A 16,875-nucleotide genomic window follows, 5' to 3' on the forward strand; every position below is an offset into this window, starting at 1 on the left:
TTTTCCAAAGGACTCAAATCAACTTTTTACACCATGATGCTGTTGTCTGTTGGATTGAAACAGGTGGCAATGCTTCTCCATTCTTCAGGCTGGCAAAGTGAGGTCTGGCCAAGAAAGAGGACCACTTCTCTCTTTGCGTCTCTCTCTTTAGCTTCTGAAGAATGCGAGGTCGCTGGAGACTTCAAGGACTCTGCCGAATTTCAGGAAAAAAGAGAAGACAAGGCAAGGCTGCATCTGGCTGCAGAAAATGGTAACGTCAGGATGGGCATCTCCCTACTTCCTGCCACACCTGGAGGACAAAATCCACCCATCCTTACAGCTCACACTCCCTCCCTAAGTGTAGCCCCTACACAGAGGGCCTGGCCATCATCAAACCAGTAAGCCGGAAGAAACAAAGACTCCATCTCCCTACCCTGGAGGCAGGTGAGGAGCCTTCATTTATTCATTCACCAAAAGTACAGCAACGCTAAGAAGTGCCAAAAGAACTTGTTAGATGTAGATGAAGGAAGAATTCAACCATTTCTATTCTTTTCAATAAAACACTGGCCCTCCCAGAGAAACAAATGACGGGGGGCTGAAAGCTGAGCTACCCAAACCCCACAATTTACCCAGATCCAGGAGGCAGCCACCACCCTCCCCTCTTCCCTCAGCAACTGGAGACCTCCTTAGAGGCAGGAGCCAAAGTTACCTCAGCCAGGCACGCCCGAGAGGCCCCCTCTTCTCCTCATCCCCTCCTCCCACCCAGCCTTGGACGTGACTGATGGAGCTGGGACAGCTGCAGCCGTGGGGAGGCTGGGAGGTGGACAACAGCTGGATGGGGCAGTCCCTCCCCCAGCCCGGGCAGCTTCCCAGCCAAGCTGGAGAGGATGCAGAGACGCAGGTCTCCTCTGAGTGCTGCTCTGTAAGGAGTGGAATGTGAGCATTCGGCTCCACTCTGACCTTGCTCCCTTGTCCCTCCTGGTCCCTTTCAGGCAGCCATCTCTGGATTCCACAAACAGCAGGGCCACTTGGCAGTGTGGTCCTGGGCCCTGAAGCAGACAGCCCCATAGAGCCATGGCCACACTCCCTGCCCACGTTCCATACCCTGCCAGCCACGGCCCCACCGCTGGCCATCTCACAGGCCGCAGGTGCTGAAGGAGGAACCCCAGCATCCTGAACCCAGCTCAAGTTGCTGGAAAGGATGCAATGAGCTGGCAGTGTGGGTGTTGGCCTGAGAGTCTGAGAAACTCAGCTTGTGACTCTGGACTGACTTGGGACCAAAACTTGGTTCCACTAAAACACTTCATGGCTTTGATTTCCAGTTTCTAGTTTTTGCTGCAAAATGAGGCTGATAATTTACTTTACAGGGTAGTTCTTAGAAGTAGAGGGATCAGATGCTGGTCCAATGTATGATAGGCCTCAGCTTCCTTATCTGTAAAATGAGCAGGCTACACACTAGATGGTGCCTCAGGTCCCCTCCAGCCCCTATGGAATCCGTACAGTGCTTTAGCCAATGGCCCTGGAATGTATGCCCTTCATCCCTTTCTTTCAAAGGAATCACTGCTCAAAATTCCTTCCCTAGTTTTGTGCTTTGTCTCCAGGATGAATGAAGTGCTTAAGACATCTCTCCTCCTTCTCCCCTATCCAGACCCTCCACTCAGTCTCCAAATGTACCCAGATTAGACTCACAGGAGCCCACCATTTATCTGCCAAGTGTGCCCCCCGATTCACCCCACTCCACATATGTGTACACCACTCACACAGCTTAGCAATCTCTTCCTAAGAACAAGGCACTCACAACACACCTCCCACCAAAGGGCACCCACCGGTGGGAAGCAACACTGCAGCTGAAAACTGCTGGTCTAGAACAGTGCCGTCCGACGCGGCAGCCACTAGCAACATGTGGCCACCTACATTTCAATTTTAAGTTAAAACTGAATGAAATTTAAAATCCAGCTCCTTGGGGGCATTTTCAGTCCCATTTCAATGCTCAACAGCCACGTGTAGCCGGTGACTACTGTATCGGGTGGTACAGAACAGAATACTTCCATCGTCGCAGCACTGGGCTGACTGGTTCTCTCTCTTTGAGGGCAGAACAGGCCCTATGTGGCTCAAACTGAACGTGGAAGTGGGCAGGGAAGGTGGGGGCCATCCGGAAGGAGGGAGAGGCCACTTCCCATTGCATCGGTGGAGACGCCACCAGGATTCAGGCTGCAGCATGCCCACCAACCATGCTCCTCAGCGAGGGTCTCCCTGGCCCCTACACTCAGCAGGATGCAGCAGGCAGCTGTCACACCACACTGCATTTTTGGGATGCATGGGACGCCTGTCATTCTCTCCAACCCCTGGCAGGACCCTGGCCTTCCCCAGATTGAGGTCTACACCTCATCCCAGGGTAGGGACCGTGGCCCTCCTCCTGCTGCCCAGCAGCTCCTCCATAACTCACCTGGGTTCCAGGCTGGAGCATGACCTGTAGAGGCCCAGGGCTCACCTGCTTCCACTCTCCACCCTAAACTCAAAAATATCTCACTACATACCCTGCAGAAAGGAAGAAAGGAGAAAAAAGGAGAGAACGCTAGTTTTAATCAAACACCTTATAGTCAAGGCACCAACGATGAGCTTTCACTTACATCTACCCATTTGATGTTCAAAATAATACTGCAAGGTGAGTGTGGTTAAACCCATTTTCCAGATGAGGAAACTAAGGCTCAGAGAAGATAAGGGACTTGTGCAAGCTTGTAAGTGTCACAATCTGAATGCACACCCAGAAAAGCATGGCCCCAAAGCTTACAATCTATCCACATCCCCTTCAGGAGGCCATGGGATCCACCGCCACTCTCCTCCCAGAGAATACCCAGACATACAAGCAGAAAGGTCAAGATCTATAGCTTTTTGCATTTCTGGCCTAGAGAGCACAGAATCTCAGCATTGGAGGGGTGGAGAAAGGCCATAGAGACAAAGCAGGTGGAGAAAGATAAGGAGGGAGGAAAGAGGAAGAGTGAAGGGAGCAGAAAAGTAAGATCAAGGAGGAAGAGCAGTGCGCGCAGAGATATTTAAACTTATTCCAAGAGTAATTAATTATGTGTGAACTGTTTGTCTAATGCCTGTCTTCATCAATTGGACCTTCGGTTCCATGAAAGCAGTGACCCTGTCTGTCTCATGCACTGCTGTGTTCCCTGCACAGGAGATGCTCCACAGATACTTGTAGGAGAGATGGAGGGTAGACAGATGGGTGGGCAGAATGAAAACCAAACTGTCAGGGGACGATGGAGAAAGAAAAGTCCTCTTTTCAGAGACCACCATCTGCACACAGTCTCCCCACCCTAAGCTCCCCAAGAGACACTCAGGGGAAGCTGTCCTCCTCCAATGGGCTCCATCCCCCGACCCTGCATCCCAGTGCCCTCCTGCCCCTTTGCCATTGGCCACAAACCTAGACACCATTCTCCCGACGGCCACAGGTCATAAATCTAGGCTGTCAAGGCCAGAGAGACCTCAAAGATCCCCTGGCCCAATCTTCTCATTTTACAGGTGACAAGACTGAGGTCCAGGAGGGGAGTGGGCTTGCCGGGGGAGTTCATAGCCTCAAAGTGGGGAAAGGGTCCTCATGCCTGTGCCTGCAGGAGCCTAATGGCGGAAGCCCACCGCCAAGCCCTGAGTGCCCCGTGGCTCGCTCACAAGGCCAAGCCAGTGCTTGCAGCCCATCTGTCTCTTCTGCCTGCCAAGAGGCCTTCCCTCCCCTGTGCCCGTGCTAATGAAACCCACCACAGGTGACTTCGGAACCCTGCCCTGAGGGAGGTTTTGCTGGTCACCACGCCAGGCCTTTAATTTCCGATTTCTCAGCCTGACACCCCTAACGGTCTGAGCCCTCTCTGCTCTGAGCCCCATGTGGTCATGCATCACCTTGGCTGATGCCAGCCATGCCTTCCCCCAGCCATCTGGACAGAAAAATGAGGAATGAGCAGGACAGGATGATCCTGGCAGAGAGGACTGCCGGGAAGCTTTGGACACCTGGTCCCTGCTCTCCTGCCCTCATCGTGTATGTGCTATCAGAAGGCAGGGCAACGAGCTGGTTTCTCTTCACCTGGGACTCAGTTTCCCCACATGCAGTTGAGAGTCTTCTGCCCCAAACTCAGCAAGATGTACTGAGGTGGGTGCTCCTCTGCCCACAGGTATCAAAAAGGAGGAAATCCACAGCAAACTCTAGTTGAACCTTGCTAGGGACGGGAGGACCCCTCCCCTGGAGGAGCTCCCTCATCAAGCTGGCACGTCAAACCAAGTTCACCCAGAAAGGTCATTTCCCAAACAAGAACACTGCCAAGGAAGAGCAAGAACACCGTGGACTGGCAGCCAGGGAGGACACAATGGGAGAGAGGCTTGAGCTGGCACTGAGAGCTGTGGATGTGCTCAAGAGTCTAGAGGTGAATGCAAGGGCAGCCGCAGTCCTGACCAGAGGGCCTTATGGTCCAAGCGGTTGACAAACGTGTCATCCACCAGAGGACGCCGAGGGCTGCTGCACGCACCAAGTGCTCACAGGGGAGTGGGGGGAAGAAAAAGGAGCCCTAGGAATGACCTTGATGTGTGAAATCAAGGAGGGACATTTCCTGGGAGGTGCCCTTGAGCTCTCTACACAAGGAAACAAAGCAATGCAACTGATTTGAAGTCCAATTAAATGCTAAGAAACACAATTAGACGATCAGATTATCCTCATAACATAAAGGTCTGGGAGAATAGGGAAAAGGGACAAATATCAGCAGCAGCTACGATTTAAATACAAGCTTTTGGGGTTCTAATTTTGCCCAAACACAAGCCTCGCTGAAGGGGCACCTGGCCATGGCTGACATGCTAGCAGTGCCTCTGTGTTCACTTCTCAGGGCACAGCCCAGGGCTACCCAGATGTGAGAGACGATGATTTCAGGCAGGAGCCTGAGAGAAGCTGCCCGCGCCTGCAACCCCCACTAGAAACCACCCCATGTGATTCCTGGAGCCACTGCCGCGAAGTACCCCGAGCTGGAAGGCTTCAGCAGTAGGGATTTACGGTCTTGCGGTTCTGGGGGCTAGAAGTGCAGAATCGAGGCACTGGCAGAGGCTCCCTCTGCAGCCTCTCAGGGAGGATCCTTCCTGGACTCTTTCTAGCTTCTGATCGTTGCTGGGAATCCTTGGCAGGTACATCGCTCCAACCTGTGCCTCCGTCTCTGTCATCACATGGTGCTTTCCCTGTGTGTTTCTGTGTCCCTCTTATAACGATGCCATTCATCGGCCAGACACAGTGGCTCACACCTATAATCCCAGCACTTTGGGGGGCCAAGACAGGCAAATCACTGGAGGTCAAGGAGTTCAAGACCAGCCTGTTCAACATGGTGAAACCTCATCTTTACTAAAAATACAAAAATTAGCCAGGCACGGTGGGGCATGCCTGTAATCTCAGCTACTCGGGAGGCTGAGGAAGGAGAATCACTTGAACCCAGGAGGCAGAGGTTGCAGTGAGCCACGATCGCACCACTGCACTCCAGCCTGGGTAACAGAGCGAGACTCCGTCTCATAAATAAATACATAAATAAATAAGGATACCACTCATCAGATTAGGGGCCACCCTAATCCAGTGTTACCCCCACCTTAACTTGATTTCATCTGCAAAGACCTTATTTCCAAATAAGATCACATATACAGGTTCTGGGAAGACATGAACTTTAGGGGAACACTACTCAACCCAGTAAATCTGCCTACTGTCAAAACACACCCTTGGAATTAGAGGTACCATTGCAGTGAGGAGACACTACACTGGGTATCCAGAGCTCTGAGTCCTATCTCCAAACCCACCTGTACTGGCAATGCCATCTCAGCCAGATCCTCAACCTGCTTGGTGGCTCTGTCCTCTGTGAGGGGGGAATATGGACTTGATTTATCAGGTTCCTCTCAGTTCCAAAACTACCACATTAAAAACTAATAAAAATCAGCACAAGGCCAGCCACAGTGGCTCACGCCTGTAATCGCAGCACTCTGGGAGGCCAAGGCAGACAGATCACTTGAGGTCAAGAGCTCGAGACCAGCCTGGCCAACATGGTGAAACCTTGTCACTACTAAAAATACAAAAATTAGCCAGGCATGGTGGCAGGTGCCTGTAATCCCAGCTACTAGGGAGGCTGAGGCAGGAGAATCACCTGAACCTGGGAGACAGAGGTTGCACTGAGCCAAGATCACACCACTGCACTCCAGCCTGGGTGACAGAGCAAGACTCTGTCTCAAAAATAAATAAATAAATAAAAAACAAAAATAAATCAGCACAAACTCATGATTTTGTAAATATAAACACAAATAAACAGAACAACAGAGATACAGATATGTGTCCATGCCTGGGTTGGCATGTATTTCTTAGTTCTGTTGTCTGAGAGGACCCAGAAGCAATGACACCCCAGTAGCAATGAACACACCTAGCACCTCGATCTTGGTTTCTAAACACCATGCTCCAGCAAAAAGAAGCAGGGCTCCTTAGAGAAGTGATTGATTCCAGGGCTGGGGCAGGAGAAACATAACATGACGTGGAGTATCTTGTTCCGGAAAGTAAGGAAGAGCTCAAGAAAAGACAGGAACACATTGCCGGGCACCGTGGCTCAAGCCTGTAATCCCAGCACTTTGGGAGGCTGAGACGGGCGGATCACAAGGTCAGGAAATCGAGACCATCCTGGCTAACACGGTGAAACCCCGTCTCTACTAAAAAAACCACAAAAAACTAGCCGGGCGAGGGGGCAGGCATCTGTAGTCCCAGCTACTCAGGAGGCTGAGGCAGGAGAATGGCCTAAACCCGGGAGGCGGAGCTTGCAGTGAGCTGAGATCCAGCCACTGCACTCCAGCCTGGGCGACAGAGCAAGACTCCGTCTCAAAAAAAAAAAAAAAAGATAGGAACACATCAAAGGGCACAGAAGCCAATCTGAATGTGCTCCCTAGAGCTCCCAACAGCCAAGGCTAGAGCAAATTGAGCAACAAAATAAATATCTCTTGTACTGTTACGGTAACTCTAACCTATAGGATAAAATATATATCTTGATATTTATTATATATCCTACATCCATACATTTATATATATTTTTTATTAATGAAGTAAATGAATATCCATGAGTCTGTCATGATAAAAATAACTAATTGAATAAATAAGTGGGACAGAAGAAATAGCTCTTCCTTCTTGGAGAATTCCAATTAATAAATGCAGAAGAAATGAGGGAAACAGAAAATTACCATTAGGCAAACACCACAATTAGAAGAGTTGCAAGCAAAAACCACTGACAGATGCTAAAATTAGTGAGCAAAAGTTTGAGAAAAAACCAGGACAGTTTCAAAGTGCCTGCCCTCAAGACATTAATGGTTTATTAATTATAATTAATATAATTATAAATATTATTAATTATAAAGAAAAAAAGGGCCACTTTATACTGGAGATACCTGGCAGACATCACCTTCTCCAAGTGAACAGGGCATCATTACCAGTAATAAGACACATAGACATCACATTCCCCTTGACGCCACGCACCTAGAAGGACATGGCACCAGGCCACGGTGGTCTCTCCAAAGACAAAGAACCTCAGTCTAACCATGAGAAAACACTAGACAAAGCCAGAGTGAAAATCGTCCTGTAGAGTGACTGAGCAGCACTCCTCACCACCGTCAGGGTCATGAAAGATTCGGAGAAACTAAGGAACTGTAGCAGGATGGAGGAGTCTAAGGAGACAAGACAACTAGATGCAATGGAGGCTCCTGGAGCAGAAAAAAGGTGCTCAAGGGAACAGTGAAATCTAAATGAAGTCTATCGTTAATAACGCTATTCCAATGTTAACTTCCTGGTTTCTGACAGTTGTACTACGATTATGCAGGATGTTAACAACAACCCAAAAAAGCAAAAGCAAGAGCACGTATGCACAGGTGCAGCACGCACACAGGGAGATACACGCCGCAGGCACCTGGGGGCAGGGATGCGGCCACCAGGAGTGAGTAAGAGCAGGGCGCAGGGGTGAGGAGGGAGGAGCTCGGCCTTTTGCTGTTTCAGGCGGCTTGCTGAGCCTCGGATCCGATTTTCACAAAAGGATTACTAGATTACATTTTTTACCACAGGCAGCTGTCCCTGTCAAATAAATAATCATCGCCTTACATTTATATATCACCTTTCATCCCACAGCCCTCATCCTGCATCTAGGGCCAGCCTGGGAATGGTTTCAGCCCTTCTCAGGGAAGGGAGGAGGGGAGAGGAGGGGAGGGGGCCCACACAGAGGGGCCAACGTGAGCCCCATTCAGTTTCCAAGGAAAAGAGGAGGGGCCCCCAGCCAGAGAAAAAGGGGAAACTCAGTTGCCAAGTGGGGAGCCCGGTGGTGTGGCTGGGTGGCGACACTCCATGATAAAATAAAGGCTGCAGTGAGGGAGGACAGCAGGCAGCGGGCTCTCTGGAGGGCATCTGGACCCAACAGTGTCACCCCCGCTGCAGTCGGGCAGAGTGGCGACAATCTCAGTCTGTGTGACACTGGGCATCTTCCTTAACCTCTCTGTGCCTTGGGCTCCTCCTCCGTAGAAGGCACCTGTCACACAGGGTTCCTGTGAGCACCTGGCCATGGTAAAGCACTTATATACCTGACACCAAGCCTTGCTATGCACCTGCTGGCCACGTGGGAAAGCGCCAGACAGAGGAAGTCAGCTTCTGGCACAGGAGAATTAACCCTAACCCTATAGGGACACCTTGGGAGGGGTCCTTGCATCCAAGCCTTAGGTGGCTGCCATTGGGAGGAGGTGACTTGTTCTGATGTGGAGCTGTTCCTGCAAAGGGGAAAAGCAAGAGCAGCCCACAGGACAGGTCTGGGCCAGGCTTGGTGGGTGGGGACTAAGGATGGGTGGCCCCAACTCAGAGAAAAGCCTTTAGACCAGTGGCCTTGCATTTCCCCAGCAACTAAGATACAACACAGAGACCATGCAGCCCAGCGTCTGAGGTGCCACCATCTAGGACTTGGAGAGACACATGCACACCGAGAAGTCAGGGCAAAACACAAGCGCAGCTGCACCCGAGACACAGCCAAGGGCAAATGAGGGCACGGAATGAGGGACAGGCCACTGGGTGACGGGGTCATGCACAGCCTCCTCAAAGACACAGGCCTCCTGCTGGCCCTAGAAAGATGTGTGGGCCTCAGAGGAGCAGGGCCTGGGGCAAGAGGAAGGTGAGCTGGCAGAGGCCAGCCAGAGAGCCGTCACCACCATGCTGGGAGACCGAGGGGAATGGGCTGGAAAAGCCAGTGGGCGTCACCTTGAGTTCAGATCCCCGTGTGCTCCCACAGCACGCCACAGCTGCCTTTGTGTGGAGAGAGTTGGGGAAGCTGAGGGAGGGAGAAGGTTCTGGCATCAAGGAGCAGGTCTGAAGGGGACAGGTTAAGATTCCTTTAGACTTCCTCCTGACACGGGATATTTGAGAGCCGACAGGGACTGTGGAAGCTAACCGTGGGTAAGGCAAAACCCAAACCTCTCCTTAAGTGAGAACCCCAAAGCCCCGTGGTCCTCATCAACTGAATCTCATGGCTCCCCTCTGGTCCCATGCACGGAACCCAAAATTCCCCCTCCCTGCCCTGTCACGAATCCCAACACTTCCCACGGCCCTTCCCCACCCAGTCCCCGTGCTTCCCTTCAGCCTTCTCCAATAACCCAAAACACCCTTGGTCCTTAACCCAGACATGTCCAAAGGCCCTTCCACATGGCCAGTAAAACCCCAAATCTCTCCTCAGCCTCCCACTGTCACCTCCAGACCTCCCCTGGTCTACACGCCTGAACCCACTCTTCCCTCGGGCTTCTCCAGGAACCTCAGAGTATTCTGTGCCCTCCCTAGAGCCTTCCCTCTGGGCCCCCACACCCCAAACATCCCTGAGTCCTCCTACCGCAAACTCCAAGCTACCCTTTGACTTCCCACACCAAACTACGAATCTTCCTCATTCCAATTCCCCCAAGAAATCCTGAACTTTCTTTGGGGATTCATCATCGAACCCCAAACTCCTCCTCGATATCCCATATCAAATCCAAAAATCCCTTCAGCTGCTCCTAAGAAACCCTCTGACCTTCCCTGCAGGGACTTCTCTGCAGGCTTGGGATACTGAGGGCAGTACTTCTCAGCTGATCCGTGGCCGATGCCAGGCTTTTTATTTCCTGTCCATCCCGGGCCAGTGCATGATCCTGCTGTGACCTGTTTCACACCACACATGACTCTCCTCCAGATTTCAACAACACCCAAACCGGCCTGTACCTTGTTCGATGAGAGAAGTCCTTCAGTGTTGACTAAAAATCCCTACAAGTTTCCTTGGTACCAACCACCCAATTCCAAGGGTCCCCTGGAGCTACCCTTGAGAAACACCAAACCACCTGAAATGTCAGGGCCAGGTCAACTGCTGCAGCGTTACTCAATGCACACTTGCCACTCCAGGACCTAAGCTCCTTCCAGATCAGCCCATGTCCGCGGGCCACACTCTGAGTAGGACCTGGTGATTACTTGCACCCGACTGTCCTGGTGGCTGCCCTGAGACACCCTTCCTAGGCCTAAGCAAGCAGGTTTCCCCAGGTGCGTGGACGAGTTAAGGCGGTGGTGCAAAGCAAATTCTGCAGCGGGGAGGGTGGATCTGCCCGGGGACCAGCTGGAGCTGACGGTTGCCATGCTTCTCGGGGGGCAAGGGCCTGAGCCCCTGATGGCCAGCCGCAGGGGCTAGAGAGTCACCCGCTGTGAAGAAACAGAAAAGCTATCTGAGGCCAGGCACGGTGGCTCCTGCCTGTAACCCCAACACTATGGGAGGCCGAGAGAGGTGGATCACCGGAGCTCAGGGGTTGGAGACCAGCCTGGACAGCATGGTGAAACCCCATCTCTACCAAAAATACAAAAAAAAAAAATTAGTCAGGCACAGTGGCTCACACCTGTGGTCTCAGCTACTCGGGAGGCTGAGGAGGGAGGATGGCTTGAGCCTGGGAGTCACGCCACTGCACCCCAGCCTGGGTGACAGAGCAAGACCTTGTCTCAAAAAAAGAGGAAAAGAAAAAGAGAAAAGAGAAAAGAGGAAAGAGAAAAGCAAAGCAAAGCTCTCTGAGGGGATGCAGGGAGTTGAGGGGACCGTTGAGGCTGAGCACCAGGCCAACGGCTAGGTCAAGGAGGAGCAGAAGGCAGTGCAGGCTGCAGCCAATCCCACCATCCCCAGGCTGGCCGACTGCAAGCCCCTCCACTGCACGGCAGGGGTCACTTGGGGTAGGCTGGCCTCTGGCAGGGTGAGGGGGCGAGGGGAGGGGAGGTGTGAACAGAAAAGGGGGAAATCTAATTAGAACTGGTTCCTACTCAGCCACCTGCTAAAAACCACAGCTCACCAACACTTGGACGGAAGGATCGAGAACAACACTGCCAAGGATTTCTCTCCACGGCCTCAGACAGAGGAAGAGAGAGAACAAGCTGAGACTTCCCTGGACACCGCCCCCCACCAAAAGCAAAAGAGCCATGAAGCTGAAACCTGAGAGGATGCCAAGGGGCAGCGGGAGGCAATTTACAGCCCAGAAAACTGAGCACTTGGGCCAGATGTGGGCCCTGGGGAGGGGCTGGGGCACGGCGTGCAGGGAGGGTGGGGGAGCAGGCTCAGAGAAACCCTCCTCAGGGCATCCACAGCCTGTGGCCCTGGGCTCTGAGCTGGAAAGCGGGGTGCAGCTTTCCGCCTGCCCCGAGAAGAACACAGCAGGGACTGAGGGGCGGAGAACAGGGTCCAGGACCCACCCTGCCTGCAGGGCTTGGAATCTACGGCCAGCAGTCAGACAAGGGCATGGAAAGAAAGCCAAGCAAAGGGAAGGAGGTAGATGGGGCAAGACAAGGAGCCTGGATGCGGTGGCTCACTTTGGGAGGCCGAAGTGGGTGGATCACTTGAGCCCAAGACTTTGAGAGAAGCCTGGCCAACATGACGAAACCCCATCTCTACAAAATACAAAAAATAAAATAAAAAGCCCTTTTTTTTTTGTATGGCGGGTATGGTGGCACGTGCCTATAGTCCCAGACACCAAATACTTGGGAGGCTGAGGAAGGAGGATCACTTGAGCCCAGGAGGTGAAGGCTGCACATGATTGCCCCACTGCACTCCTGCCTGGGTGACAGCATGAGGCCCTGTCTCAAAAAAAGAACAAAAGCATCGGGAGGAGAAAGCCCAGCGAGGAGACAGGACTGGGTCGAGCTGGGCACCGGGGCCTCTTCCCATCCCACCAGTTCACCCCTGGAGTAGCCCCTCCTCTAACTGACTCTGGGAGGCGGTGAATGACCCGCAGCGGGGAGACTGAGCTCACTCTCCTTCTCAGCTGGGTCCTGCACTTCCCAGCCCGCCTCAGGGCTCTCTGTCTCCTCGGCACTAAGGAGATGCCTCATCCCTAACAGGTGTGCCAGCCACCGGCCTCCGGCCACACCCGCCCCAGGCAGAGGCGCCAGCCCAGGGGTGGAAAAATCATGCTACCAAACCCAAGGGCAGAGCCCGCCATTCCAGAGCAGGCACCGCTGGGCATTGCCCCTCACCACCCATGGAAGACAAATGCAGTCCTAGGCTGCTGAATGGAGTTCCCTGAGGCCCAGGGAAGGAAAGGGTGGGCCTGGGGTCACACAGTCCATGAGGGGGACCGCGGGACCCAGGCACCCAGCTCCTCACATGACCTTCCTCGGAGGTCAGAGCCCATTTAAGGAAACAAAGCTGCCCTCTCTTGAGTTTCAAGGGGCCTGGGATAGGACGAGGGAAGGAAGTCAAGCCCCCTGAAGAGCTGCATGCAGAAATCCATGTGACAAGAGGTGGAATTATTTCCCCTGGAAAAAAATTAATAAAAAGCCCTCCCTTACCAGACCCCAGGGGTATTCGGCTGTAGGCTGATGTAATAGAGAGAGGAGAGGCCAAGAGGAAAGGAATCCCCCCCTTCCCTCTCAGCAAACCTACTGCCAGGAGCACAACAGGGAGGACGCAGCTGGAGCAGGGGGTGGGGGAGACCAGCCAAGCAGGATGTTGGAGCCTGGGATAGAGCCCTCCTCCATCTGGCTGGAAAGCTGAAGCCTTTGAACTGCATCCCAGGGGGTAGCACTCCCTTGGGGCCCAAATCTGGGCCTGGCATGGACATGGGGTACCCAGAGCAGAGTATGTATCTACAGGGACTGCGTCAGCTGGCAAAACCCGCAGGATGTGAAGCCACATGGGAGGCAGGCAGCAGGAGGCGGGGCTCTGGGAAGCGCGAGGAGTCAGGACAGTGGCCTGGGCTCCGGGGACAGACACTTAGGCTTTCCAGCGAGAGAGTGCTGAGGCCTGGGGGGGCCAGGAGAGCATGGCCCAGGGAAACGTGGGCAGGGCCGGCACCCAGCTTCCCGTGGACTCCTGCCACCCGTCTGCTGGAGCTCCGGGGAAGCTGACATGCCCAAATGGGCCCTGTGTCCACACCCCAGAGAGGGTGGGATGGGGGCAGAAGCCCAAGGCCTCAAGAACACCCATCCCAGAGAGAAGACAAGGAGCCCAGGAACCCTCCACTGCTGCCCCTTAGTTTGGAAGGTTCTGCCCCTGAGAAGGTCCAATTGGAAAGAGGGTCCCAGCCGCAGTCACCTGCCTCAGTTGATCCCAGAGTAGCAGTGGTAGCTCCACAGGCCAACTGGGATTCAGACCCCACCACAAGCACACACCACCCTTCCAGACCCAAAGCCTTCACAGCAGGATGGGACGGGGCAGGGATTCTGGCAGCTGAGACCACCTGGCGGCTCCGCAGGGCACAGTGGGGGCTGTTTCTCCAGCCCTGCCTTAGGGTGGGTCCCCAGCCAATGTGCCCCCAGCCCTGTCCTCCAGCTGAGGGTACACTATGGTGGGAGGGCCGCTGCGGTCCACCACCTCCTCATGCTTGCACACTCTCTCTGTGGAGGGCCGGCTGTCGGTTGCAACTCCTCATGCTTGCACACTCTCCCGTGGGAGGGGACGCTGCGGTCACCACCCTCCTCGTGCTTGCACACTCTCTCCGTGGAGGGACGGCTGCGGTCCCACCTCCTCATGCTTGGCACACTCCTCCCCCAGCTCCTGTTTACTTACTGGCTGGGCAGGCGTTTCAGCTCCCCACAGGCACCTGCACATGCGTTCCTCTTACAGAACAGATTTTCTGACAGCTGCCCTGACCTCAGGCATCTGAGTGATCCTCTCCCTCCTACCAACCCCACTCATGCAAACCCACTTCACTACAAAAGGAGAGCCACCCCGACTCGGCATCTAATGACAGGGTTTGGTGTCCCGTCTTTGCAATGCTGGAGGCATCCTTCACTTCTCTGAGCCTCAATTTCCTCATCTGCAGAAAGCAGGATACCCCAGTACCTGACACGGGGGCTGTCAGGAAGACCAACGAGCCAAGGCATTTGAGGAAGAGCCACGTGACCTGTAACACAAACTGTCCAGCCCCCCGCAAAGGCTTAAGAATGCCCATGATGAGTGGTGCGTGACTTATCCCGGGACTCCAGAGCCAGCCTGCCTGGATTCAAGCCCCCGCTCAGCTGCACCTGATTAGGAGGGATTCGGTGCTGCCCCTCCAAGAGGAGGAAACCAATAAATGTAAGCAAAGGAATCGGAGCATCCCTGGCTCACGAAGAGCTTCCTACATGTTTGCTGTTACTGCATGCCACTGCAGATGTGCAGCACACCCTTGCTCTCACGCTGTTGTCCCTCCCAGGCCAGGAGCACTGCATCCCACCACCACAGTGCTCTCAAACCCTGCACAGGTTACCAAGCCAGGGACTCCTCAGGGAGCAACAGGACTTTCCTCAGGGACGCTGCGTCTCGACTTCTGGACCCTTTAAGATACTGAAAACCCAGCCAGCAACATGCGGCAAAGATTTTCCTACTGGCGGGAACTCTACTAAAAGGGTATCTCCCAACCCCGGGACTGCTCGAGCTGAGACAGCCACTTCTCAAGAATGTCACAGGAGAGTAGAACACAGGGTACATCCGAGAGGGCTGCCTCGGCTTCATCCCAGCCTTTCCTCAGACCCATCCTGGAATCAGAGGTGGAATTTGAGTCCCCATGCCATCAAGGGGCGATGGCTGATCCACCCAGACCGAAGGGCTTGACTTGAATATGATGAACCTGGGAGAGAAATTGATAGGTTTCCTGCTGCCATCTAGTGGTCGACATCAGTAAGAACAGCAACAAGCCAGAAGGCCACCAAGCAAGCCTCAGGGCCACAGCCCCTCACCCCTGCAGGCCTGGACCAGGGCTGAATGATGAGCTGGTTGAGGCAGAACCTAGCAGGAAACAGAGGGTGTAAGAAGGATAAAACGTGTCGAAAGCCCACAGAACACCAAAAGCCTGCTGGCTATCTTCCCAGGGATTAAGGAAGGAGGAGTATGCCTCACTCATCCCTGTAACAAATAAAAACGTGGTGGCCAGGCACAGTGGCTCGCTCCTGTAATCCCAGCACTTTGGGAGGCCAAGACAGGAGGATCACTTGATGCCAGGAGTTCCAGACCAGCCTGAGCAACATAGTGAGACCCCATCTTTACAAATCAAATTGGAGTACATCAGTGGTACCAGATACTCAGGAGGCCAAAGTGGGAGGATTGCTTGAGCACAGGAGGTTCGAGGCTGCAGTGAGCTCCGATAGTGACACAGCACTCTAGCCTGGGTGACAGAGCAAAACCCTTTCGATCAATTAATAATGCTGCCCCAACTCTAAAGCAATGCAGTGCCTAGGCACTGAGAAGACGCCAGCCCTGACTGCAGGCACCTCCCTGAGTGGTCTCTCCTCTACTCCTCCGTCCCCCACCCCACAGCTAGCCAGCCCCTGCGTTTGCCATGCTTTTCCCCACATTCTTCTTCTTCCTCCCTTCTACACCTGGATGATATGCCCGTGCAAACATCACTGCCCTTTCCACACTGCATGCCATCACCCTCATCCACCCTGGACTGTGATCACCTATCTATACGTCCACCACCCCCAGCAGAGCTAGCCCCTGCTCTCAGCTCGCTGTCACATCCACAAGCAGAGCAGCTGGATCTCCAAGCCTGACCAAACTGGATCCCAGGGCCCCAAATGCTTCCCGCCTCCTGTCTTGGAAGTTGGGGGCCCCAAACAGCCATCAGCCATGACACCGTCCTCAAACTTCCCTCCATCCTTCCAGAAGGCCCATCTGCCTGTGGGCCCTCTGACCCAAGCGACCTTCCACCCCAAAGCAGCAGCCTCAAGCAGAGGCAAGCAGACCCTTGTGGATACGAGGCTGGACAGACAGAATCAGGGGAACTGGGTTCCAGCCTTGACCATCCCCTAACTGGCTGTATGACATGCCTGGCAAGTTTCTTCCTTCCTTGAACCTCAAAAGTTCCCCATTTATACAATGAAGGATCATCTCGGGTTCCTTTCAGGTCAAAATATCTATTACACTAATTCCTGCTTAAGTGCCAATGACCTTTAACTGTGTAACTTTTCCCATAATAGTCTCATCTTGGGAGAGGAGAAAGTCTCAACCCATCACCTATTCATTCACACAGTAAAAACACACTAAACACCCACATCCTGGGAGTAGGGTGCCTAGTTTCAGCAATGCGACCTACTGAGCTCTGCTCTAGCCACAGCCCACAGCGGCTGTCGAGGAAGGCCAAGGGACCGTGCTGAGCTGACACAGGAAGTAGAGCACCAGCCTGGAGCCTGACACCCCGCAAGATCAGGACGGCAACCCTTACATTACACACCTTCTAAGGGGCTGTTCCAAGAACCAGTCCCTCACGACAGCCCTAAGCACTGACCCTGTTTATAATCAAAGAAACTGAGACCCAGGGAGGTTCGATAACACCCTTGCCGAAAGATGCAAAGCCAGTAAGTGTCAAGCTAGAAACTGAGCCCGGGTGGTTGTCTGACTCTTATCCTGTGCCATG

At 53.6% G+C, this 16,875-nt stretch overlaps 1 protein-coding gene across 2 annotated transcripts in view; it reads right to left on the reverse strand.

Annotated features, from left to right (window-relative positions):
- TSPAN9 (tetraspanin 9) overlaps positions 1-16,875 on the reverse strand; it is a 208,530-nt gene that overhangs the window by 133,670 nt on the left and 57,985 nt on the right. Inside the window, exon 3 of one of the 2 annotated variants that reach the window (XM_017862915.1) lies at positions 2,426-2,517. The exons of the other annotated variant lie outside the window; for it this stretch is intronic. The gene's annotated coding sequence lies outside the window, so the exon portion shown is untranslated. The remainder of the gene's footprint in view (positions 1-2,425; positions 2,518-16,875) is intronic. 2 annotated transcript variants of the gene reach the window in all.

Source organism: Rhinopithecus bieti, unplaced genomic scaffold (genome assembly GCF_001698545.2).
Source record: "Rhinopithecus bieti isolate Rb0 unplaced genomic scaffold, ASM169854v2 scaffold_2654, whole genome shotgun sequence".
NCBI lineage: Eukaryota > Metazoa > Chordata > Mammalia > Primates > Cercopithecidae > Rhinopithecus > Rhinopithecus bieti.